The sequence below is a fragment of the Chiloscyllium punctatum genome, chromosome 9 (genome assembly GCF_047496795.1).
Source record: "Chiloscyllium punctatum isolate Juve2018m chromosome 9, sChiPun1.3, whole genome shotgun sequence".
NCBI classification, from domain to species: Eukaryota; Metazoa; Chordata; class Chondrichthyes; order Orectolobiformes; family Hemiscylliidae; genus Chiloscyllium; species Chiloscyllium punctatum.
Window position 1 is genome coordinate 91556033 of NC_092747.1, and position 26815 is coordinate 91582847.

At 39.0% G+C, this 26815-nt stretch overlaps 1 long non-coding RNA gene and 1 other non-coding gene across 2 annotated transcripts in view; both read right to left on the reverse strand.

Annotated features, from left to right (window-relative positions):
• LOC140481544 (uncharacterized) overlaps nucleotides 1–26815 on the reverse strand; it is a 302075-nt gene that overhangs the window by 54797 nt on the left and 220463 nt on the right. The window lies entirely within an intron of this gene.
• trnag-gcc (transfer RNA glycine (anticodon GCC)) lies at nucleotides 9569–9639 on the reverse strand. The gene has a single exon. It is a non-coding gene; the product is annotated as a tRNA-Gly (tRNA).

Below are 26815 nucleotides of genomic sequence, written 5' to 3' on the forward strand. Positions count from 1 at the left end.
GTTTCCCATAATAAATCCTGGCCCACATTCCTTCAACCAATTCAGCTGGTCATTCATTCATTTGATGTTTGAGGTGTAATTTGGTCATATATTATGAACATGCGCAGTAGACAATGAGATCATTGAATATGTGACCCGGTCAACTTGGTATCCTGTCTTTCTTTACACGTGTTTCATGTAATAATTTTGGCAAAGTTGATGGAATCAAAGATATCCGATAAAGACATTCAAAATTACCATCTGATTTCAAATGAGGCATTGTTCATATTTATTACATGATCCTAGTAAGGGATGAACCAAAACATGAACATTATCTATTTGCACATATACTATTAGGTAAGCTAGTTCAGTCACAACTCTGCACCAAACCAGCAAGCAGAATGGGAAGACTTCATAAATTTATGACTTGATTCTTAGATATAGTTTTAAACAAGAGTCTGCTGTAATTATGAGGATATTCATAAAGGTGTTTATTTGCTTTTGACATTGTATAGTTAGCAAAACATGAAATCGTTTATATTTTAAAGCATTTTTAAACTGGAAACACTTGTGCATTCAAAAGGTTTGAGTGCACTGCACAATGCCATCGTCATTAGTACTTAGCACCTTTGTGTATCTTTGCAGGTGTCTGTCAGTAGGTGAAACTTTGCTTTGTGCAAATTTTCTGCTATTTTTGCCGACATGGGCCTGCACATCAAAATTAATATACTTGAGAAATATTGAAGGTATGGAGAATTTTGTATCAGTGCTCAAATTTTTTGTTAATCCATGTTTTCTGTTGCAAAATATGATGCAGTGGCATTTTCTGTTTGAAGATCTCGTTTGACTTTGTCTTATTTATAACAAGAGAGAAGTTTGGAATGCAGTGTCATGTTATTGGAAATGCCAAGCCGTGATTTTTAATTGCAGAAAACCTCTGCATTTCACACTCATTGTATAAGATCAGTAATCAATTCCTCTGTAAAATGTACTGTTTTATCATAATGTGCCAACAAATGCCAGATTTATGCAGTCTGAAGCTTTGAACCTTGTTTTCTGCATTCTGAGCACACTGTTGCATTTCCTTTTGTAAATCTGTCCTGCATTGCAGGGAGCTAACAAGAGATTATAGTAAACTCTGATGTCAGCTTTCCAAATCCACTGTCCTGCTCTGTTAATTGTTGTTATCAAACACTATACAGTAAAAGAACTTCATTCACTGAAAGCTTGTTTTGTTTGGCTTTCTTTTACTTCTGAAGACACTTCTGAAGAGAAGTGTAGGAAAGCAATTAATTAAATGCAATTATCACTTTATTAAACTATCTACAATTATTTGTAGGGTTATCTATTGAAATTTAGATGTATGTTTCTAATTCTTTCAAAATGAGGAAATATATTGAAGTTGACATTTTTGTTTGGAGAATGCTCTTAAATCATTCTTTAGGATTGTGTCAATAAAAAAAATTCTATTCACTGCCCGAGATTTCAAAGCTTCAGTGAAGCGATAAAATATCAGATGACAGACAGAAACCCATGCTAAGCACAGTAGCAAGACAGATTCACATAAGTTTGAAAAGATCCGTGACTGTCACAGAATCCAGTGTAACAGCTTTCAATAGTTCCTCTGTCTAAGGGCCTCCACTGACCTGAGCTTCACTTGTTCAGAATCCCTTGAATAATATTCATGTGCATTGCTGCTGTGATTATTCCCATGTTATCCATCCTAATAATAAGCCTCATTCTTTTGTGTAGAGCAAGAAGTATAGTAAAGAGAGAGGTAAAGCCCACAAAGACTGCATACCAGTGTCAGATCTACAAGTCGAAGACACAGAAAAAAAAGAGATAAATATCTCATAGGGGAAAAATCTATTCTTTGTGCGCTAAGGAATTTTGTGCTGAATAGACTGAAAGATCCACTGTGAAGAAAATACGAGGCATTGTTTCAAAACATTCATTGACCTGACTACTTTAGGGTTGCCAGATCTTAGGAATAAGTGTTTTAGTGCCTCGATTCCAATAGCACAGAGCTTGCTTGGGAAATTCAGTGAGACAATCGAGCAGCAATTCCCTGTGACCCTGTCTGTTCAATGTCAAATTTCTTTGGTAAGTCTAGATATAAATGGGAGCTCAGTTATAAAATTGAAGCACTATATGTGAGCTAACAAAGCTAAATAAAATACAAATATCAAATTAACAACAAGTTCTCATTTTTACTTTATAGTTAATTAATAAGCAAAATTCTAATTTGATAATGGATGGGACTTCTTCCCTTCCTTTCTCTGGCAACTGGAGTGGTGATACCGGTGATGAAATAGAGTGAGAATGAAATCAAGTTCTTGAATTTGAAAAGATTATGTCCCAAATTTTAGATTTTAAATGTGACTTCAGAATCTGGTCCGTGAGTGGCAACTACCTTATTTCCAAGTATTTGCATCTTATTTGAGCATCAACTCACTCCAGTTATATCAGAATTCTAATTCTCTTCTCTTTCCCCAAGCAACTAGATGGCGCAATTTTCCAACGGGAAAAACAGAGTAAGGACTGGGTAGCTATGACTCGCCAAATGTCTGTACCGGACATCTTCCAAATGCTTCTTTCACACAATGTCCCTACATGGTCCCTGCCACCGACCTTCTCACACACTTCATCTGCATAACTCAGCATTTGAAAACCACCAACTAAACCAGACAATCAAACCAGCCGCCAGACCAACTCAAATATTACTTTAGGGCTTCAATGCTCAGCATTAGAGCTGATTGATACCTACAATTTGCAGGCTTTTGGCAGGTCGCTTGGCATATTGTGACAGCTGCTTATCTCACACGTGTGCATCAATTTGGGAGTGATCAAAGATATTAATTAATTGGTGTCTTTTCATGTTGACAAAAGATATAGAATATTGTACACATTGGAACATCAACATAAATGCAACAGATCTGTGCATTGGAACTGTCATAACTTCTTTAAAAAAAAACCTCTCTTCTTCTCCACCCACTGTTTCTTCACAATGGTACTGAGTTTAATGTAGCCATCATTGCAACAAACCATGGTGTCAGCAATAGGGTGATACACTTAACCTGATGGATCCTTGCTTGATCTTCTACTATGGCCTAGGAAAATAAGAAGTAAAATGCAAAATAGATGCATTTATACAGGACCGTTCATTGCCAAGAATATCTTGTAACATTTTACAAATAACTGATGAAGTATTCCTTTTGGTTTAGTCATTGTCATAATTTGGGGAAATGCATGAGTATAGTTACACAGGGCATGATCCATGGATAGGTGGAACATAGTGACCAGATAGTCAGTTTTTATGATGACCTAGTGATAAATATTGAGCAAGAACTCCATATTCAGCATATAATGATGGGATCTTTTATATGAATCAAAGAGGACAGACAGGTGCATTGAAAAACAGCACATCTGGCAATTCATCACTCCCTGGATACTACTCTAGATTTATGTTAAGAATGAACTCATGATAATTTTTTTGAATAAGCTTTGCCTTGTTTTACGGGTTATAGCACCACAGCATTGTTGTTGCAACATTGTTCCAGGAGATGGCAGAATGAATCATTGGTTGTTTCATAGGGAACAGACTTTGCCGATTTTCCTGTTAATTGTAGCCTTCTAGTAAATGTGTTTGCCTGAGACAACAGTGAATCTTCTCTCTTCTTTTTACAGCATGTAATACACTCATATTGTTTGCATAACCTGAAATAGTGGACATATGCTGGTTTTCATGTAAATGCAAAATAAATTCATATAATGGCTACAGTACGCAGACATATCCACAGGCAATTAGTCCGAGGTGCAACAAATGTTAGTGTGTGGACCAAGGTGTCAAATATAGGATCATAGAGCAGGTCATCTAGTCAGCTGTGCTTCATGCCAGGTCTCCCAGGGACTGTGCTCTACAGCTGGAGACCTGCAGCATTAAATTGTGCTCTACAGCAGTGCTCCTCACTGAATCCGCGTCACACACACCCTTCATTAGCAACACAATAATCCAACACTACCCACTTGGGAATAACTGAAAGTTGGAACAATTTGGGAGCAGATGCAGAGTGCAGTAGATTGGTTTAGGTGAACCAGAAGTAGAAGAATAATGGTTGAGTGCCAGAGATTAGGATTGAGGGGTGGATGGAGAGTCTGTGATTTTTTTTGTGAATTGGGATTTTGGCGATTTGCTGGGGGGCAACAGTGGTCCTGTGGAAATGGAAGGTGTCTGGAGATCTGAACAAATTAGGGATGTAAAAATGAGATTGTGACTGGCTATTAGCAGTCAATCAGTGGGAGGGAATGAGAACAGTGCTGAGATAGGTATATGGAAGAGGGAGGAAGACTGTGGAATGAGGGTCAGGTAATTATGGTTTAAAGGAGTTGGAGAGGAGAAATGGGAGAATATAATGGAGGTTGGCTGAATAAAACACTCAGCAACTTTTACAAACCTGGAATCAACAAAAGCATTGTGGTGATTGAATGCAGTACTGAGGGAGGGGACGCCACTAAATGAGTGATGAGACCACGGAGAGTTGGGGATCTTCATAATCATGACGATTATGTTCCTACTGTTGTACAATAATGGAGCAAAATGATGCTTAAAGAATTGCACAGTCCTGCTTTATTTTGCAGATTTTAACCACTGCTGTGTTCACTGCACTAGGAAAATAGAGAACTCGTGCACAGCACAACCGCAATCACCAGCATTGCTCCCTTACATGTTCTTTCAAGGAACTAATCTGCACAAGCATCCTTCACACCAACAATTCCCACCTTAACTGGCGCTTCCTCATTCAGAATCTCAGAATTTGCAACTGGTCCCAGAAGCTCATCTGAAATTGGGTCCCAGGCCTCATTTTATTAGTTTTGATGAGACACTAAGGTCTATGTTGTATCTCATAAAGCAATTCACTTAAATTTGGGCTTGCTGCATTGCAGGGGATTAGACAGTGCTAAATGCAAGAAAGTCGCATCTAAGTAGTCTGAAGGTGTGCCTCAGAACTGAAATGGGCTTTCTGAAATTAGTATTCCTAAGAAAACTTCAGTATGCTCTTTAGAGCTGGTGTTAGGTTACAGAACTGGAAACACCAGTTGGAGAGTACATAGATAAGGTGAAAAGCAAAGGTTTTTTCCATATGGTGCGGTGGTTGAAAATAAGGGGGCATATTTTTAAAGTGAGAGAAAGGCAACTTTTTTCCACAGAGAGTGATTAGTCTGTGGAATGAGTGCCAGAGGAAGCGGTAGATGCAGCTACAGTTACAATGTTTGAAAGACTTTTGGATAAGTACACGAATAGGAAAGGTATAAGCATCAAATGCAGGAAAGCGGGACTAGTCTAGTTGGGAACATAATCGGCATGGACTAGTCAGACAGAAGGGTTTGTTCTATGCTGAATGCACCATTGTCTTATTTGGCCACCAGAGCCATCCCCCAGATTAAGTGTCATTTCTCAGGCCCAAATTCCCTGGACATCTTGTTCTTATATCCTACTTCCCTTTTACCCAATTCCATTAACGTAATTGTCCCATCCCAGTAACTCAAATTATAATTCCTCAAGATGCAGAAGCAGCAGTAATTTACTCAATCTGAAGTTTATTTCAAGTAGCTCCTGTATCAACATGGCAACAAATTGCATATAAAGTCATGCAGCCAAAGCATTCCTTGTAAAACTAGGTAAAATTCCTATTTATTTTCACCGCAGTGTCTCCAAATCACTAGCGTTTAATGTGACCTATAGCAATTGGCAGGATGTCAAGTCAGATCCATCATGTAAACAGAATGTGACTGTCCTGCTTTCTGACTGTCATTGCCTCAGGAAGTCTCTTCTCAGGCAGTCACATGGGATTGACAATGACTTGTTTCCATTCCAGCTCAATGTGTTCTGAGATGTCAAAGTGCTTAATGCATTGTCTGCAGACTCTGCCATATGGGGGGACTTGCAGTGCTTTCAGGCTCAACAGTTGAGTCGATTAGATGTATGTGTCAAAATTTACTGTCTCAATCAAATTCCTAACTCCCAAACGACCACATCCATTCTGTCCTTGGAGTACAGAGTAAAGATTTATTTGGTATGTTCCCAGGTGGTAGTAATATTAGACAAGTCAGTTTCTGGAGTGAAATGTGACTTGATAGTTCATAAGTTTTTATTTTGTTTACAATTTCATTGTTGTGGTAATCAATCATTGAACATATCACAAAAAAGCTTCAAGTATACTTAACAAAAAAAAGTTTATTTTCCATAAAAAAGGAAAAAAGTACCAACTGCTTTATACTATGCAAGAACTAGTTGAAACAACCTTACAATAACTATCAGCCTTTTGTGCTCAACAACAGCCTGCCAGGTATTGAAGCATCAGTGAAAGGTCACTCTATTTCTTTGTTCTGTGGGCATGGCAGTAGTTGGGTTTTTTTCTGGCAAATATTTGTATTCATTTGATGAAATATTTTTAGTCAATTTTTCTCCATCAAACCCTGGAGTAGATCACTAACTCAGATTACATAATTTGTAGTACGTATTTTGTAAACACCTACTTTTGACAGCTTTGTGTGGTGTCTTCCTCTCTGATACCTCAAAACCTTTCGCTTCTGGAACTTTTCTATCAGATATGCCTTTTCCTTACCATGTCTGGCCTAAATGTGACTCCAAACTCATAACAGTGCGATTGTCTCTTAATTGCCCTCTTGCCATTTAGGGACACACAATAAATGCGGGCCTAGCCAGTGATACCAACATTTTGTGAATGAATAAAAAACAATCTTTCTGACCAGACTGATTTGAATATTTCAAACTGCATTGATGTTGTTATTAGGGCTTTTCCTCTCTTAAAGAGACCTACCAACTCACAAACTCTCTGGGTGCTTCTGTCTTTCTTATTAAAAGGAAACTGGTTGCCCCAGCTCCCCTGTGTCAAATGACATATAGTTGTTGGCTAACAACCACAGCTTTTCCTATTTTCTTTAATTGCTTTCTAAAGCACTGAACTATTTATGTCAACAATTTTTGTAGTATCTCTCTTTAAAATGCATGTAGACACATTTCAGATAATCTGTTTCTACCCACAGAACTTGAAATACAAATCAAACTTCAAGCTATAAGTGGTTCTAACCACTTTTAAACCGAAATTTCCAAATAATAACATTCGTGTTACATCATTAACATTCATGAAATTATGATATTATAAAGTGATAGAGATTTTGCTGAAGATGTGAATATGATGGATTGATACCAAAACAGAAAGGGCATAACTTTTAGGTAATATTGAACAGATGGGTCTATCCTGTGGAAAAGAATAATTGAGGGATAACCAAATAATGGCTTTGAAGACTATATCAGATGATCAAGTAAACAAAGAATTGTTTCCAAAACTGGGGTAACCAAAATTAGCAATCGTACATATGGTCAATTCCTGTCAATGATGACCCTCAGGATCTTAATAATGGTGGATTGGCAATTGGTGAACATATAACAATTGGTTAATGTTGTACAAGGAAGCAGTTATTCTTGGTTAGCTGATGATATTACAAAAATGATGTCAAGTCACATGACACTCACTGTGTAGGAGACTTCTGGTCAAGTATGGATCTTCCCGCCCTCTGTACTGTAGGTCTTTTATTCCCATTTTCCCTGGCCCATTGGGTTCACTCTAGATATCAATAACTCAAGACAGTTCTAACAATGGAAAATACTCTGTTCATTATGAAAGAAAATTTGCTATGAAATGCTGCAAAAATCTAAGCTGTACAATGCTTCCAGTCAAAAGTCAACCCTTTTATGAGGACTTGTCCGAAAATCAGACTAGAACAGGTGATTCGACAACCCTAATTCATCTTCCAGTCATTGATCGATTGACCTCTTATTCAAGCTAACTCAAGCTTTACTTTGAGGCAAGCTGCTTAACATTCTTTCTAAACAAAGAAATGATGTATCTAACACATGTGACATTATCCAGTCATCAGCAAATGATCAGTTTAACCATTGGCAAACATTACAAATGTGTTACGTTTTCCATGTCTATTTGATCAATTAAATCATTAAGACTTGATTGTGTCTTCTTGTAAAGAAGATCATTGAGTCATAGAGGCACAGAGGTGTACAGCAACTTCAGTCCAACTCGTCCATGATGGCCAGATGTCCTAAATAAATCTAGCCCCATTTGCTAGCATTTGGCCCATATCCCTCTAAGGTGGAAGTGAGGACTGCAGATGCTGGAGAATAGAGTCAAGAGTGTGGTACTGGAAAAGCACAGCAGGTCAGGCAGCATCCAAGGAGCAGGAAATTTGGCGATTCAGGCAAAAGCCCTTCATCAGGAATTCCCCATTTTCTAGCACCACACTCGTGACTCATATCCTTCTAAACCTTTCCTATTCATATACGCATCCAGATGATTTTTAAATGTTGTAATTGTACCAGTCTCCACCACTCCCTCGGGCAGCACATTCCATACATGCATCACCCCCATATGTGAAAAAGTTGCCCCTTACGTCCCTTTTAAATCTTTCCCATCTCACCTTAAACCTATGCTCTCTAGTTTTGGACTCACCCATCCCAGGGAAAATACCTCATCTATTCACCCTATCCATGCCCTTCATGATTTTATAAACGTCTACAGTGTCACCCCTCAGCATCCGACACTTCAGGCAAAACATACCCAGTCTGTTCAACTGCTCCCTATAGCTCAAACCCTCCAACCTTGGAAACATCCTTGTAAGTTTTTCTGACACCCATTCAAGTTTTACAATGTCGTACCTGTAGCAGGGACACTAGAATTGCATGCACTACTCCAATAATGGCCTTGCCAATGTCTTGCACCACCACAACATGACCTCCCTACAACTATACTCAACACATTGACCAACAAAGATAAGCATATCTAGTGCCTTCATCATTATTCTATCCATAAGTGACTCCATTTTCAAGGAATTATGAACCTACACTCCAAGGACTCTTTGTTCAGCAACTCTCCCCAGGATATTATCATTAGGTGTATAAGTCCTGCCCTGATTTGCCTTTCCAAAATGCAGAATCTTACATTTATCTAAATTAAACTCCATCTGTCACTCCTCAGCCCATTGGCCCATCAGATCAAGATTCCTTTATACTCTGAGGTAGAATCCCTTTGGATTCTCCTTAGCACTATTGGCCAAAGATCTCTTGTCCTTATGAACTTTGACCTAAAATGTATCTTGTACTCACTGTACTCCATTTTTATTTTATCTAGTCAGCTGTATGATATTTACGCAGCACATTTTCATGATAATTATAAATTCAGATTAGATTCCCTTCAGTGTGGAAACAGGCACTTCGGCCCAACAAGTTCACACTGACCCTCCAAAGAGTAGCCCACACATCCATCTTTCCCTCTGACTGATGCATCTAACAGTATGGGCAATTTAGCACAGCCAATTCACCTGACTTGCACATCTTCGGACTGTGGGAAGAGGACCTGGAGGAAACCCACGCAGACACGGGGAGAATGGTCAAACTCCGCAGTCACCTGAGGCTGGAATTAAACCCAGGTCCCTGGCGCTGTGAGGCAGCACTGCTAACCACTGAGCCACCGTGCCACCCTAAAAAGTGCTCCAATGCATTGGCCAGGAATGGAACCCAGGCCTCTCACATGGCAGGTGAGAATTCTACCACTGAACCACCAATGCAACTTAATTTCATGGATAAAAAGTCCACATAATCACTTTTGATTCATTGTATCTGTTTTAAACAAAACTTAAGCTTTTCCAGAGTTACTGTGACCGTTCAATTCATTACTGGTGAGTTACAAAGCTTAATGTCAATAAATATGCACATTACTTCATTCTGGATAAGTGGTGCTGGAAGAGCACAGCAGTTCAGGCAGCATCCAAGGAGCTTCGAAATCGACGTTTCGGGCAATAGCCCTTCATCAGGAATAAAGGCAGTGAGCTTGAAGCATGGGGGGATAAGCTAGAGGAGGGTGGGGGTGGGGAGAAAATAGCATAGAGTACAATGGGTGAGTGGGGGAGGGGATGAAGGTGATAGGTCAGGGAGGAGAGGGTGGAGTGGATAGGTGAAAAAGGAGATAGGTAGGTAGGACAAGTCCGGACAAGTCATGGAGACAGTGCTGAGCTGGAAGTTTAGAACTAGGGTGAGGTGGGGAAAGGGGAAATGAGGAAGCTGTTGAAGTCCACATTGATGCCCTGGGGTTGAAGTGTTCCGAGGCGGAAGATGAGGTGTCCTCCGCATTACTTCAGTCTAACAGAAACACTTTTAAAAACCTGTGACCCACTCCCAACAATTAGGTCATCATCAGTTTCATATGTAATTTCCTTCTCATTTTATTTAATTTATTTTAGATAAACCAGCAAACTTTAGGTTAGTATCTACACATTCCACCCTTTAAAATCTCATAGGGCCTTCTGAGGTATCTTGAAGATTTAGCAAAATACAAGCCTACCAATTCCTCATTGACAATCCTTGCCTCAGAACTTCAGAGATTTTGTCCTGTCATGACTGACTGGTTAAGAGATAGGCTAGCTGCTTGAATACACCACAGCACTTTGTAACCTTCCACAGGTTCCATCTGCATGGTGACATTCTCCAGGATTTGATCATTCAGAGTGTTGATATGATCAAACTATAAAGACCAAACAGAAAGAAATTTACCAAATGTAGTTTGTTAAGAAACTGCCAGATTACTCTTGAACTGGAGCCAAAAGGCTGGCAGTCAGTCACCCCTCCTTTACGTTTGGCTCTCAGCATCATCCAGGCTTTCACACATGTACAGCTTACCTTATTATGAGTTGTTAAAAGAGCTCAAATTCCTTTCTGATCCCCTTCCTCAAAAAAAGGCAATCTTAGAAGATACAACTAGGCCAAGAAGATAGTGTCTTCCCAACTTTCACACAGTGCTCAATACAGTGAAATTCATATCACACACTAATTTGCACAGTCCTTTTGCAACATTATCCATGTTCATTAATTTCTCAACTCCCACTGTAGGAGCAAGAGTCCATAATTAGTTTCTGGATGAGTTCTCTAGTAGATTAATTTAACCATAAGGACAGTGAGGTAAATCAAAGTAAACAAGATGAACAACACAGCCAAGTGTGATAGAAGACATTCCCACAGGTGTATCTGCACATTTGAGCCCCAGTACCAGAAGTAATCTGACCAATTAGTCACTTCTTTTCCCTGATACCCTTTGAACTTGCGCTTTCTGATGAATAAGAGCAGCAAAAACATTTGTGTATTTACCAATTGTGTCTGGACCTGCTTTATTTTTTCTGGAGGGAGATGAATGCCAGCGTCATACTTCTCTCAATAATCCAATAAAACTTGTCTGAATTTGTCACTGACACTGAAAAAATCTCACTCCTCCTGTGGACATCTGTGAGCTCGATTAGACCTGCCCTGGCCAGTAGATGTGACCTAATAAAAAAGGCGGTGTTTCGTATGTTACATGTGAGGGCCCCATCCTGGTAGGCCTTTTGGAAGTTTGTGATGCTGTATTGTCTCCTCATCCTGTATGCTAATATCTGTGTTCAGGCTGCTGATTTAGTACAATTTAGAATGGCATATGTCCACAACCACACAAGGCATGTTCATTTTAATTTATGGGAATGGGACACACAATTACTTCTTTTATGTGCTGGTATTTATCCAGTGCGGTACCTACAAGTCTTCCCTCATACTTAATAGTCTCTAAAGGGGTGCTGTTGTGTTGTAGTCACTCTCCCTCTTAGATAATGCCAACATTTCCCATATTGAAGACTTGTAACACTATTTTAATTTGGCATTCTGATCAGGATCCCCCATACCATGACCTTTCCTGCAATCCTATTACAATGGACATTAAACCAGACTTTCGTGAGTTGCCATAATTGACAAAGTGAAACATTGTGGTGTTTCTTCCAACAGGCAAAATACTCTATCTGCTCTTCACTGATCCAAGATTGGACCTATCCTTGCTTAGCCTGGTGTCTGTGCTCAGGGAGCAATAATCTGAGCTCCCATTTGTCTTCCTATACAAAACCCACTGGTTGTTATAACCAAACACCACCAATTTGTTGGGATAGATCCACAAAATACCATCCCCATATTCCCCTGCCTCCAGAGCAACAAACCACACACAGCCATGATATGTCCAATTAGCTCTTCGGGCAAGAACATTCTGGCAATCCAACTTACTCTGCAGACCAACAGGCTGCATGTTGTAATCCTGGAGAGGGAATCAAGGCTGCACTTGTTATTATCGTAATCTAATATCTGACCAAGTTAAGATGGCTTCTCACCCTTCTCCATCTGAGAAGATTTTTTCTAATTCTGTCTGGTCTTGGCACAAGCTTGGCCAAACATCTCCCAAAATTTACTTTTATCATATTGTCTCAATCCTCTTTTTCTCAGTCAATTGCGTGTCTGGCAGGCCTTACTTCAGGCTGACATTTGTTAATCCAAGAGGGGAGGTGATAGTCTAACTGAATTATTGGTAAACTAGTAATGTGGAGATGTGGGTAATATTCTGGTGACCTGGGTTCAAATCCCACCACAGTGGATGGTACAATTTGAATTCAATAAAAATCTCAATTAAATCTTTTGTATGTCATTTGAAAAAACCCACCAATGTCCTTTAGGGAAAGAATTTGCCATCCTTGCCTCATCTGACTCCAGATGTCACCAATGTCATTCATTTCCAACTGCCCACTAGGCAATTAGGGATGGGCAATGATACCCACATCCTGTGAATGAATAGAAAAAAAGGGGTTTAGAAGCGAGTTGGTGCATTGACACTGTCAGAGGTGTGCTTGTGTGCGCTTGGGTGTGAGAATTGGGCCTCCTGCCCAGTGGAAGAGCTCTGGCTGCCAGGCACTTGCTCCTCCACCACACCTTGGTGGGAGCATTGGAATGATTGCCTTCATAAAGGGGTTATCTCTGTCTCTGGGTAAGAGTGCAGCCCAGGGCATGTTCTTTAACAGTTCCTTTAACAGGGTCAAATGTTTGGTCCTTGTCCCTGTCCACAGTAGGAGATCGTCTATGTACTGTACAAAGTATTCTAGTCAGGAAAATCTGTCTCGCCTTTAGCCAGCCTCTGATGAAATGTGACAAAGAATTGTGAAAACCCTAGGGCAAGCAGGTCTATGTGTATTGTTGGCCTTGAAATGTGAAGGTGAATTTATAATGGTGGTGTCAGTGGAGAAGAATGGACAAAAATCCATCACTAACGTTCAGTGCGGTGAAATATTTTTGCTTGAAGGACCTGATTCATTATGGTTTTGAGGCTAGTTTGCTAAGGCCGATGCTGTTATTGGGTTAGTTTCGTTTAGATGGTGAGCTGCCAAGAGCCATCCAGTTTCTTAACCAGCATATTGGCAATTTATTAATAAATAATGCTGGACAGAGAACTCCTTGTTTTAACAATCAGATAATGACCTTGGCCAACTCACTCTCTTGCCTTTGTGGATTTGGGACCTGTCTGTCTATCACTACCTCACCCTCTGTATGACCCTAGTTGTGTTTGTAAATGGCTAATGCGAATTGCCCAAGCTGCTGGATCCTCAGTTACTTTAGTGGGTGTAAGCCATAATTCCCCCATGGTACAAATTCTCTGTGTATGCATCTGTCACAATCTCTACTGAGGTCTCATCGAGTTCAGAAATTTGCCAAATCCAACATCTGGTGAGGTGAAAAGATAAAAGACACTTTCTCATAAGATGTGAGCTTAAAATGTGCTCAGTGTCTGTGTGGAGATTAACCAACATTGCTGGGTGATGGCAGACTATATCTCCCAGTTTGAATTCTATAAGTCTTGTCTCCGCCCCTTCCTGGAGGTGCCAATGAATCAGCTCAGAAGAATTTCCTTATGAGTGCGCCATGTGTTATCAAAATCTTGGACTGTGTTCAGTATTGTTCTGGACCCCTTGTGTACCATAAATAACTCATTGGGGCGACCTTCCACCTTGTCACCTACTAGAGGCCATCCCACACTGTGCCATCTGGCACTGTGCACCTCATAACTACAAAGACATGAGGGTGGACCTGGTCAGAATTGATTGGAAGTGGGGGCAAGCAGGAAAGATGCTAGAGCAGCAGTGGCAGGAGTTTCTGGGGGCAATACAGGAGGCACAGCAGAAATTCAACCCATGGAAGAAGAAACACACTAAGGGGATGACAAAGCAACCATGGCTGACCACAGAAGCCAGGGACAACATAAATACAAAAGAAAAAGCACACAATGTAGTGAAGATTAATAAGAAACTAAAGGATTGGGGAGATTTGAAAAACTAATATAACATAACTAATAAAGCACTAAGACATGAAACATGAGAGTAAGCTAGCTGGTAATATAAAAGCAAACAGGAAGAGTTTTTCTTAGAAATGCAAAAGTAAGAAAGAGGCAAGACTGGACTTTGGACTGTTGGAATATTATTTTGGAAAAGTAGCAATATGGAAGAAAGAAATGGTGGAGGCACTGAATGGGTCCTTGCATCAGTTTTCACAGTGAACAACATCAGCAGCATACCAGAATTTTAACAGCCAGGGGCAGACGTGTGTGTCGTGGTAATTACTAAAGAGAAGGTGCTGGGGAAACAGAAAGTTCTGAAATGGGAAAATCACCCAGACCAGCGGACTACACACTACAGCTCTGAAGGAGATAGCTAAAGAGAATGTAGGGGCATATCATGGAGTCAGGGAGGGTCCCAGAGTACTGAAAAATGGCTAATATAACACACCTTTTTAAGAAGGCAGGGAAGCAGAAACAGAAAACCATAGACTGGTTAGCCTGACCTCGATTGTTAGTAAGATTTTAGAGTCCGTTACTAAAGGTGAGATTGTGGTGGTACTTGAAAGGGGTTGATAAAATAGGGTTGACTTAGCACAGCTCCAAAAAGAGGATGTCATGCCTGATAAACCTGTTATAATTCTTTGAGGAGGTAAAAAGCAGGTTAGATAAAAAAGAGCCAATGGATATGATCTATTTGGATTTCTAGAAGTTTTTGACTTCCAGAAGTTTTTGACAAGGTACTGTGGGGGCAGTTACTAAATAAGACAAGAGCCCATGGTGTTCCAGGCTAAGTATTGGCATGGATAGAGGATTAGCTGACTGGGATAAAATAGAAAGTAGCGACAAAGGAGTTTTCTTTATGATGGCAGCCAATGATTAGCAGGTGTCAGTGTTGGTGCCTCATCAATTCATGTTATACATTAAAGACCTGGTCAAGGTAACTGAGGGCATCACTGCTAGATTTGCAATTGACACATGGGTAGAAGGACAGGTAGCATTGAGGAAGCGCAGAGGCTGCAGAAGGACTTGGACAGGCTAGATGATTGGCAAAAAAGTGCACCTGGAATGCAACAGGGAAAGTGTGAGATTGTACATTTTAGTAGGAAGAATAGAGTTTTAGACTAGTTTCTGAACGGAGTACAGGTTTGGAAATCTGAAACACAAAGGGTCTTGGGGAGTCCGAGTTCACGATTCTTTTAAGGTGAACATGTAAGTTCAGTTGGCAGGTAGGAAGTCAATTGTACGGTTAGCAACATTTCAAGAGGGCTAAAATACAAGAGCAGAAGTGCACTGCTGTGGCTGTGTAAGTCTCTGGGCAAATCACATATGGAAAGGGATTTGGGCCCCGTAATTAAGGAAGGATGTGCCGCTACTAGAGGGTGTCCAGAGGAGGTTTATAAGAATGATTTTGGGAATAAAGAGCTTGTCATATGAGGAGCAATTGAGGACTCTGGGTCTGTCTTTGATAGAGTTTAAATGGATGAGGGAGAATCTGATTGAACCTTTCAGAATAGGGAGAGGACTGGATTGAGTGGACATGGAGAAGATGTTTGCACTGGTTGGAGAGATTAAGACCAAGGCCACAGCCTCAGAGTGAAGTGACAACCCTTTAGAACTGAGATGAGAAGGAATTTCTCAGTCAGAGGGCAGTTAATCTGCAGAACTCATTGCTGCAAAGGACTGTGGAGGCCAAGTCATTGAGTGCAAACACTATGTGAGCATTTTCCAAATTCCCACAATATTGACCCTTTATCTAGCTCTATCTGCCTGTGAAAGAATATTACCTACAACGATACACATACCTGAGCTGAGCCTTTGGAATCTCTTTCCTCTCTTACATAGAGCTGGCTCTCTTCCACAAAGGTGGGTTTTGCAGGTCAGGGTCGATTTTCAGCTGGGTCTTTGTTCATTTGTTGCTCAGTCTTCTGCGATGAGCCTTGCTGTGTGTCTTCACCGAAGGTAGTGGCATCAAGCTATGTGTTTTTATCTCTCCTCACCCCAGACCTTCCAGAATGATTGTTTGTTTCTTTTTTATTTGCAAGAGTTTTTGTTCAAGAAGACATCTTGCGTGATTTAATTTTATTCACAACATGTTTACGTTTATGTTTACGTTTTGGGGTTTTAGATAAATTCCCTGCATTTTTAGTTCAGTCATATACTTCCTGACTCCTTGTCCATGCTGATGGATATTTCTGTGTCAAGGTTGGAGTAAATTTTCCATTGTTATAGTCAAATTGAAAGAAAGTAAAAATTGTAGCCTTTATTTGTGATTTTATACATTTGTATAATTTTCAAAAGAGGTAGGAATACATTTTGAGAAATCAATTGTGTCATTGTTCTGTTGAATTGAAAAAGCTGGACACACTCCAATTTAATAATGGTGTGGTTGTTAAAGGAGCTACTTAAGCTTGAAATGCCCTTTGGACATCATAAGCCTTTGTATATGACCCAGTCATTCATTTTTTCAATAAAATGTTATTATATTTGGAATATCATTGCCACATCTTTATAGGGCAGATGACACGTCTTTTTAAAAATATGTTTGCATTTGATGTGATAACACAGTTCATTGATGTGAGGCCCAGTTCAGTTTAACTCTCAGCTTTCTTTTAAGTAGAGCATTCCCAATTCAAAACAGAACTTGGCGTCAGTCTGGGAGAATATGAATAAAACGGCAGGGGGCTACATCAATGAACTGACAGGGTAGGTGAAGGTTATGGGAGGGTTGAAATAGTCTAAGCCATCACTGAAATATGAGGCTTGGACAATTCAAGGATTCTTTGTGAGACCCAGAAAAAATATTTCTGCCCCTCACAATTTCAAATGGAGACTTAAACATTTAGAATGAATTTTCATTTTCTCTCTTTCGCCAAGCCTGCCGATATTTAGCATTGTGTTTCCTTACTGAGACCAGCACTAATCTAGTCAAATATCTCATACATGGCCTGTTAATTTGCACAGAGTCTGATATGTGTAGAGCCGTTGATAGTTTATCCCTGCTGAATACCTCATTCTAGTGATGCTCGAGTGAATTAATATAAAAATTTCTCATATAAAACAATTGTAAGGACCCAATGCTTAATGCTGCATCGGGAGCGGCTAAATAACCTACTTTATGCATCCCAGTGAAGCAATAAGAAATTAAGTCAAGAAGATGAGATTAAGTAGCATGAATTAGAAAGTTAGTCATCGTTATTCCAATGGCTCTCTCATTCCGCTATTCAATTCACATGGGAGATATGAGAATGTGACCAAAATAAAGAATTATAACTGAGATGCCTCCAGCAAAATCTATCATCCATTAGGCAAAAGAAACACAGACAATCCAATCCAATTCCAATACACTTGGCACATCTGAACAGTCATCATCAAAGTCAGAGAATATCTCTCCCCATTGTCTTATGTGTTCAAGTGCTTACTGAATTATCCCTTAAAGATCACAGTGATCATTGGTTCGACCATTGCCTGCAGCAAAGCATTTGGGTCCAACAATGTTGTCTGTAGAGAATTTTTCTCCTTTCCTACCCTCTTGTGAACAGATTTGGATCGATGTCTTCAATTCTCTAACCATGGGGAGTAATCTTTCCTTATTTACTCTACCACATTGCTGCTGACACTCTTGGTGAATATTCTTGACGAATTCACAGTTATCCAACTTGTTCACAGGAGAGTCAATGTTTCAATTTATTCTCACTCATGGACTGATAAGAACTTTTCAGAAAGATTAAGTATGGCACAACATTAAATATGAATTTCAAATTAAATAATTGACCCTGAAGAAAACATAATTTGTTTGGTTTAAAAGAAAACAAAGCAATAAATTGATCATTTTAAAATGAAAAATTAATATAAATGGCCTTTAAAAAGTGTCAAATAGCAGATTGGATGGTAAAAGCTGATTTTCTTTGGTCTTTTTACTTCAAGAGCTGGGCCATACAGAATATAAGGCAAAAGTGAGGACTGTAGATGCTGGAAACCAGAGTTTAGATTAGAGTGGTGCTGGAAAAGCACAGCAGGTCAGGCAGGATCCGAGGAGCAGGAAAATCGACATTTCGGGCAAAAGCCCTTCATCAGGAATGCCTGAAACATCGATTTTCCTGCTTCTCGGATGCTGCCTGACCTGCTGTGCTTTTCCAGCACTAATCTAATCTTGACTCTAATCTCCAGCATCTGCAGTACCCACTTTCCCTGACCCATTCACAGGACCCTGTACTTTTCCAGATTCCAATAGGCTTCTCTTTGTCCTGTTCGATTACTCAAATTGCCACCTTTCCTCCTCCCCAGCACCCCCTCACAGACTCCTCACTATGCTCCAGTACTTTGGAAACTGAAAACTGATCCATGATACTTCCTTTCCTTCTGAAAACTCTTTGATCATCCAGGTGCTGTTTACCTCCTATAATTCCTTCAGAGACAAGCACAAGTGAAATCAACCTCTCATTGGACAAGCAACTCAATAACATCTTTCAAAAATCAATTTACTTGGCTTTCTGCGTATCTTGGACAAGGTTAAGTACCTGACCCGCAAATGCTGGTGAAACAAGAGTCCAGACATATACTTATCTGGTCAGAGTTTTATTTCAGCTCACACACCACAAGCTCCAATAACTCTCATTCAACACCCACACCTCTTCAAATAAAAGCAAAAGACTGCAGATGTTTTAAGCCTGAATTCTGGAGAAACACAGCAGGTCCGGGAGCATCTGTAGAGAGAGAAATTGAGTTAAAGTTCCAAGCCCAGACATTTTCTTCATTGTTGTTTGTTACGCTGTTGACAGAGAGGGAAGAAGAGTGAATACAATGGATGGCGAGGGTGAGGAGAGCAAACGTTAAAGTAAGTGCTAAAAGTGGGAAAGGAAAATGTAAAATGTAAAATAGGTGTAAATGATGGATTTGAAAGTTGAAGATTCTTTTCAAGTGCTGAGGGATTTGAACTCAATCTTAGAACCTGCTTAAGTAGGAAATGAGGCACTGTTCCTCCATCTGCAGTCTCTTTATCTCCTTTTCCAACCAATTATTTGCATATTTTTTACAACTCAAACTGTCCTTTTCCACCATTAACATACTCTTTCTCTTTTGCTCTGGGCATTCTCACCATTGATTCCACTCACTTCACCTTCCCCTTTTGTCTATGACATACATTCTACCAGATTCCAGCACATAGATTTTGCAAACATATTTACAGAGAACTGGAAAGTAGCAAGGTGGAATACTTTGGTGAGGGAATGACCACTAAAGTTGGAAACTAGATTTAATGGATTTGACAATAAGCATTATGTATGGACATTCATGTTGGTATGTAGTAAACTGGATTGAGAATAGGAATATGAGAAAAATAGTCATGAAGATTTTTAACAAGAAAAAAGATTAGCGATAAGACAAACTGAATAGTAGGGGAAAAAAAACAACACACCTGTCTAAAAGCATGTACATATAAAATGTTTTCCAAGTGTTTTCATCTTTTCCACCAAAGATCCTATGGAAATTTGCTGTCATTTTTCTGAAGAATGAACACAACATTTTGCTTTCTCAATCGAAGAATCCTGTTAATGTATACTGTCATGAAATGAAATCAACCCAAATTGTAATGGAATAAAGCTTCTCAGGGTTCGTGGTTGGCAGGATTTCCCATCAAATATTGCCTGTATGTTGAGGAAGTGTGGTCAAGCATAGGAGGCTATCAGTTGCATGGAAAAATAGATTCTGGATTATCTAATTCAATAATCAGGAAAAGATGTAGACATTTAGCAGGTACATCAGAGAGGACAGATTAATTAATAAATTAGTTACAGATACTGAGCCAGAAGTCACTATAGTTAATTAAGCAGTGCTTTAAAAGAAACAGAACAAATCTGTAATACGTTATGCTTTTTGGAAGAACTGAGTTTGGCATGGTTTGGTGTGACAAACAGCCTTTATGCTCCTGATGAAATGATGAAAAAAAGTCTTAAATCATTCTAATGTGAATTTGAATAAAATACACTTTGCATAGATTCAGACAATGCAACATGGATTGTGCATGAGGGAAGAAATTACAGCATATGGTAGATACATGATCAGCTCATCCCAGCAGAGAAATGAACTTGCTCTTGACACTTCACAAAATCATATTGATAATTCCAACTTCACCTACAATTTCAGACAAGTGGTCCTGATGTGAAGCATTCTGAATCAGGAGGACACAAATAATGTTTAGTTTCATCAGTTAATAAAGGCAGCCCTGACTCTTAAGATGACTGCCATTGGTTATTTAATTTTCTCAGGAAAACTCCAAGTGTGATCCTTTCTGAAAGTTCATTTTCCCCCACAGCAATAGCAAATGACAACCTTTATTTAAAGTCAGACTTTTTCAGGAAGATAGTGAATATGTACATTTTTTTTCTTATTTGTGTTACATTTGCTTCTTGCTCAATTAGTTTCATAGGAATGAATCTTAGTTTGGTAAAGTGTCAGTTGTGGTTTCTTTTTGCAAGATCCAGCACATTTTCTCACCATATCAAATCAAATTTGCTCTATTAACTACCCACCCCACACCTATATATTACCCCCTTGACCAATTCTACTCCATTATACCACACACTTTTCCTGAAACAACTTGCCCCTGCCAGAATATACTAGAATTGATTGGCATCCAAGCTGCTGGTGCTATCTTTAAAAGTCTGTTGTGCACCGATACAAGTACTGTCATGCCGAAGCTGCCCTGCACTTTTCCTGACATCTACCCTGAGATGGCAAACAACAGAAATGGGAACTCTGCTTTGCCAACAGGGACCTGAAGTCTTATTGGATGGAGTTGAAAGGGCAGGACATCCTCTTCCCACAAGACCAATGATGGAGATAACACCAAACCATGCCAGCCTAGTTGAGATTGACCTTGGGTCAGTGCAGTCTCAACAGTCTGGAAGAATTCTCAGCACTGTAGGAAGAATATCAATGTCCTACTTCACTGTCATCATCTTCTCATGAATACTTCACATTTGCTCTACCTCTGCTACTGTATCCATCTCCTGCCATGTCACATGATCTACCAATCTCACTATTTACTGCAATATCTCGCCTCACTCACTTTCAGCCACTCCAACCCTTGAAGCCACTAACCTTGCATGGCCTTTTCATTTCCTACTTATATCTCTTCACCTATAACAAAATTAACACCCACTTTCATTTCCTTAACCTGTTTGTCTCTCTCTCTTTCTCATTCCATGAGAAAAACACCCCAAAATGGAGCAGAAAGAATCAAGGTGCCTGATGAGCTGCCTAACTTCTGTTTCTAACTCCTTATGTGGAGAACATCCTGACCCTGTCCACACTGAGGGGCTAACTGATCATGGCCAAGTCCCTTGATTTACTGTGCCAGAATCCCCAGACCAATCCCTATGTCCTGTCGCTTGCATAAGGATTGCTCACAACCATGACAAGTTTCCTTCCTTTGTGTCTGTGACAAAAAGCATAGCAACTCAGCTGTGCTCTCAGCCTGGTATCTCTCTCTGAGAGGATAAACTACAAAAAAGCAAGACAAGGCAGGGAGGCTGTGACCATCCACATAGGATCAAAGTGACTGAGGACTTTGACAGGAACTGAGCAGGTCAGAGATGTAGCCTAGTCCTGTCCAAGAACTGACTGCATGCCCCTGAGTGAACAGTGTCCTTATAACAGCATTATGATTGCTGTGAGTACAACCTGAAGTGAAATTTTGAAGTCCAGAAGTGTACTATAAGTGAATCAGAGATGTGCCAGGAGTGTTTTTAGAAGCTGGTACATGTCAGATACCAATGTCCATGAACGTGTAGCATATGTGTCTTATGCCCATGCAGCACGTCTTGAGATGCTGGCACCTGGCACCCCAACATGATGGTTTTTTGGAACAAATGACAAGCTGTAGTCATCAGGTTCCTACTCTGGTTTCACATACAGAATTCTCAATGTTCAGATTCTTTGGCACATTTGATAAGAAGCTGAATATTAATAAGGCAAGATTTGCATTTAATAAGTTGTTCTCCAAGCAATAATCCCCCTCAAATTGTACCTTGTCAAAACCTCACGAAAAACTCGGATCAGTGCATGACAAATTGAACCTTTACCACCACCTTTATCGGCTTCATTAGGGTTCTCACATGATTCTGCCAAATCGTACTAGAGCCCATATCAGTTAGGTCTCAGTCAGATTCTGTGCATTTCATCTGTACTGACTATTACCATTAGAAATTGGAGCAGGAGCAGGGCATTCAGGCTTTCTAAGCCCTCTTCACCTGTTGACAAGACCATTGCTGATCTTCTCACTCAGCAACATTTTCCTGCACTATCCCCATACCATTTGGTACTTTAAATATGTTGAAATCTATTGACATCAGGCTTGAATATTTACTGTGGCCCACTAGGGTAAAAAAAAAATTCCAAAGATTGACAACTGTCTGAATAAGGAGATTTCAGGCAGCTTCCAATCACTCTATAATCCCCCACCACCGCCACGTCACCACATTCTCAACCTCCTCACACACCATTTAAATGTTCATTGGACTCTCCTTCCCAGGAACTATTTGGTGAACTGCCATTGGGACATACTGACACGCATGTGGTAAAACATTGACATCTACAGTCTCTCATAATCCAAAAGAATTGCTTAATTGAGCAGTGAATTCTTAAAGTTACACTTCTACACATCTGATCGAAAGTAGCAAATAGTTTCACAATTATATCCAGGTTTAATTGTCTGTGCATGTACTGAGTATTATGGGTCATTTACTCAAGCTGCATCAACAAAACAGTAGAAGTAGGTTTTATCAGTTTAACTGAATATCCATTCTTGCATGCTTCTTTTCTATATGTGTTAGTCTCTGAAGGTACCTTAACCAATCTTGACCTTTTAGATGCTAATGGAAATATTTATATCTGCAAATTCTTTCATTTTGAACAGCAATTTTCCTCATATTCTTTGCATTTAAGAAAGCAATTAAATGGCATTTTCGAGATATTAAATACCTACAAGTGCTCTGCAAGATAAGTACAATAGTTTATGCAAGGTATTTTCTATTAACGCTTTTGCTAAGCAGGCAAAGTGAAAAGTCCGAATTCACATTGCAGGGCATTACCCTAATGGATTAATAATAAAAGCATAGTAAGATAATTTACAATGATGATAGAGTGATCCCACGCTAGAGTTGAAAACCCCAATAAGTTCTGAGAGAGAGGAATAACCAAAGCTTGTAAAATGTTCAATCACTTAGTGATGCAGTGATTAATCATTTACATAATAACTCTTTGAAATCATATTAGATTTTGAAATGACTAAAATAGAACGTTGCAAAGCAACCTATCAACTCTAATTCTCTTGTTAAATGCTACAGTTAATGCTGTACAGTGAAGCATTCCACTAAACTGATTGGCGGCATAATTAATTTCGCCTTTCTGCTGCACTTTTGGGTTATTCACCTTTACTTTTAAAAAATCCATTTTAATTAGTTACCTTTTTTAGATATGCTAATTGTAAAATTCCTTATTTTCTTCTTTAATGACCTTTCTTGATGAAGCTTAATTTTTCTTTTTCTGCACACCACTCTTTCACCTCATTTGCACAAAGTACTTCTTAAAAATAGAAGAAATTTATTTTATTTAAATGATCATGATATTTAGTTGGTTTTTTTCTTGAATTTGACGCATATTTTGAGAAATACAGACATTATTTCATCAAGCTCATTATGGTGAATTGTTTTTTGTAACCAATTTAAATTCTAGGAGCCAGAACTCAGTGATTATTTTCACATTCAAGGACAGACAATTTCAAGGAGTTGCTGAAGTTGAATCTCCAAAATATTATTCACATTTAGTCCTGCCTAGGATTTAAGGTGGGGCCTATTGCAAGTTTTTGATAGGTCACTCAAGACGGTTCAGTAGTCACTGAAAAGCAAATCAGTGCTACAGTAGGTTAGAGAAGAAGGGAGTGTGAGACAGAATAAGTCTATATGCAGAAAATAATTACTAATCTATGTTACTTGAGAGGTGATTCAGGACCATTGTCTCTGCACCTTCAGAATTTAGGAAGTTAGTAACAGCAAAAAGTAAGAATCGAGAATTTGGTGCTGTAAAAGCACAACAGGGCAGGCAGCATTCGAGGAGCAGGAGAGTCGACGTTTCAGGAATGAGCCCTTCATCAGGCTTGATGAAAAGCTTATGCCCGAAACATCAATTCTCCTGCTCCTCGAATGCTGCCTGACCTGCTGTGCTTTTCCAGCACCATGCTCTTCACTCTGATCTCCAGCATCTGCAGTCCTCATTTCCTTCTAGTAAAATGTAAGAGTTAGGGTTCAGAAAATGTCCTGGGAGCAGTTGGTGTGAGAATAAGTGTTGTGCCATTAATAGTTCAGGACAGCGGAAGAAACAAACACACAAGCAAGATTTCTCTTTGTGCAACTGCACAAGATTCGGGCTTGGAAAATAAACTCAAAGCAGAACTGGCTTGCTGAAGTCTGCCATTTGTAAAAAAAAAGCAGGAGTTGCACTTTTGAGTAAATGCTGGACTTCCCCAAATCCAGAAGTATGTAAACACAGGAAGAGAATGTGAACCAGTTGCTGAAGCACTCTATGATGGCATGACTCTTGAGAAAGTTTTAAGACTCGGTCAGCAAAGTAGATTATTGAATTTCTTTGTAAGGTTTTAATTAGGAATTGGTTACCCACGGTTTCACTAACTATGAATTGGTGGGATGGTGATTGTTGGGGGTGGGGGTGGGGGTGGGGGGGGGGGGGGGAGGGGAGGGGAATTGTTGGGAAGTCCATGAAATCTATTTCAAGTGTACTTGATGTTTGTTGCGTATTGCTGGATGTTCATATCTTACAGTCATAAATTTACAGTTTACCTCCTAGATATTTTGCTTCATGTTAAGTTTGGTGTGTTAGAATACTCGTTTTATTCACACAGTCTCAACTTTTTTGTCAATAATCTTTGTGTTTCATTGTAATAAGCTGGTTATTATTTGTTGACTAAAAAAGGCGAGTTGAATCATTTCCAATTCTAAATGCAATACAGTTTTAAACCTTATATAAATGGTCATATTATCACACTGGTTAAATTTCTCAAAAGACAACGATTTGCTACTCTTGCCTCAATTTGAAACTTCTTAATATCATATCTAAATTCCTTTTGCCTTTGTCTCTTCCTATTTCTCTACTCTCCTCTCAGTGACAAACCCAGTTTATCAATCCCCAGATTTGTCTCACTGTCTCCCTTAATGAAGTTTTGTACCATTCATTCTGCAAATGGATCTCATTTGTTTTCTGTTATCTGTAAAATCTATGTTAAAATAAATTGCGCTATCACATTAGACCCACTTCTAAAGAATGTTAATTTAAATGAAACTAAGTATGTTTAACAAGCTAATATAAATCTGACAACCAGAAGAGGAGCACCATGGTTAAATTGCTTGATTATTCATTCAGACAACTGCACTAAAGCTGTAGAGGCATGGGCATAAAACTCAAGTTGGGAAATTTTAATTCAGTTATTTAGAGAAAACTGGCCTTTGTTGTTGTGACCATGAAATTCCCAACTGTCAAAACAAAAATCTGGTTTGTGAATTTCCTTTGGAAAATGTTGGTCTTTCCCAGCCATCCAATGTGATTGGTATTAGCTGTCCTCTGAAATAGGCTCAACTGGATCAAATCACTAAGGAAACATCAATAAGAAGAAAACCAGTCAACTTAGATGTATCTTGACATACAGAATATGGAAGCTCACACATAACTTCTTGTGGATAAATTGTATTGAAAAAGTATTGGCTTTGACGTTAATAGATATATCCAAACGTAATTTAAGAGAAATGTAATTTGCAACAAGAATTCAGAATATTAGAACCTTTTTGAATAATATGCCAAGTTTTAATTTAAAAAAATACACAAACTTTATTTTCTTTGAAAAACAAAATAATTATTTCTTATTTTTATCAGAATGATTTTGCACATAAAAATGCAATAATAATTTTACAATTTTACAACTTACATTGCTGGATTGTAATAAACCAGGAGGAAAAAACAGCTTTATTAAAAAAATTATACAGATGTATCGCCTTTTACATCCTATATGAAAGGATACCATTCAAACAATTTGTACAATTGTAGATAGATGCAGTTAAGAGGAGGACATTCAGCCCAACACCTCTGTGCCATTTCTGTGCACAATTTAATTTGTTCTATTCCCATAATGTGCCCTGTCTCTAACTGTGTACATTGCTGAATAAATTGCTCTTTAAATGTTTGATATATTGTGTGCATATTGTCAAAATAAAGATTTTTTAGTTTGACAAGATACAGACTGAAACAATACTAATGTAATTTGAAATTCAGTGTTGTGATCAGTGGTACTTAAGGATTACAAATGGTTGCATTATATAGTACAGGTTAACAATGATGATGATATATTTATGCTGTAACATTTAAATGAGTGTTGTCTAATAGTCCAATGATAAATGATTAATTAGTTTCCACAAAGAAGAGTTATATGTTACATTGATTTGTAAGTGTTCCATTATCTTTAAGCATTAACTGGTTTTAATTGTGTAGGAAACGGATGAAGCTTCAGTGTGCAA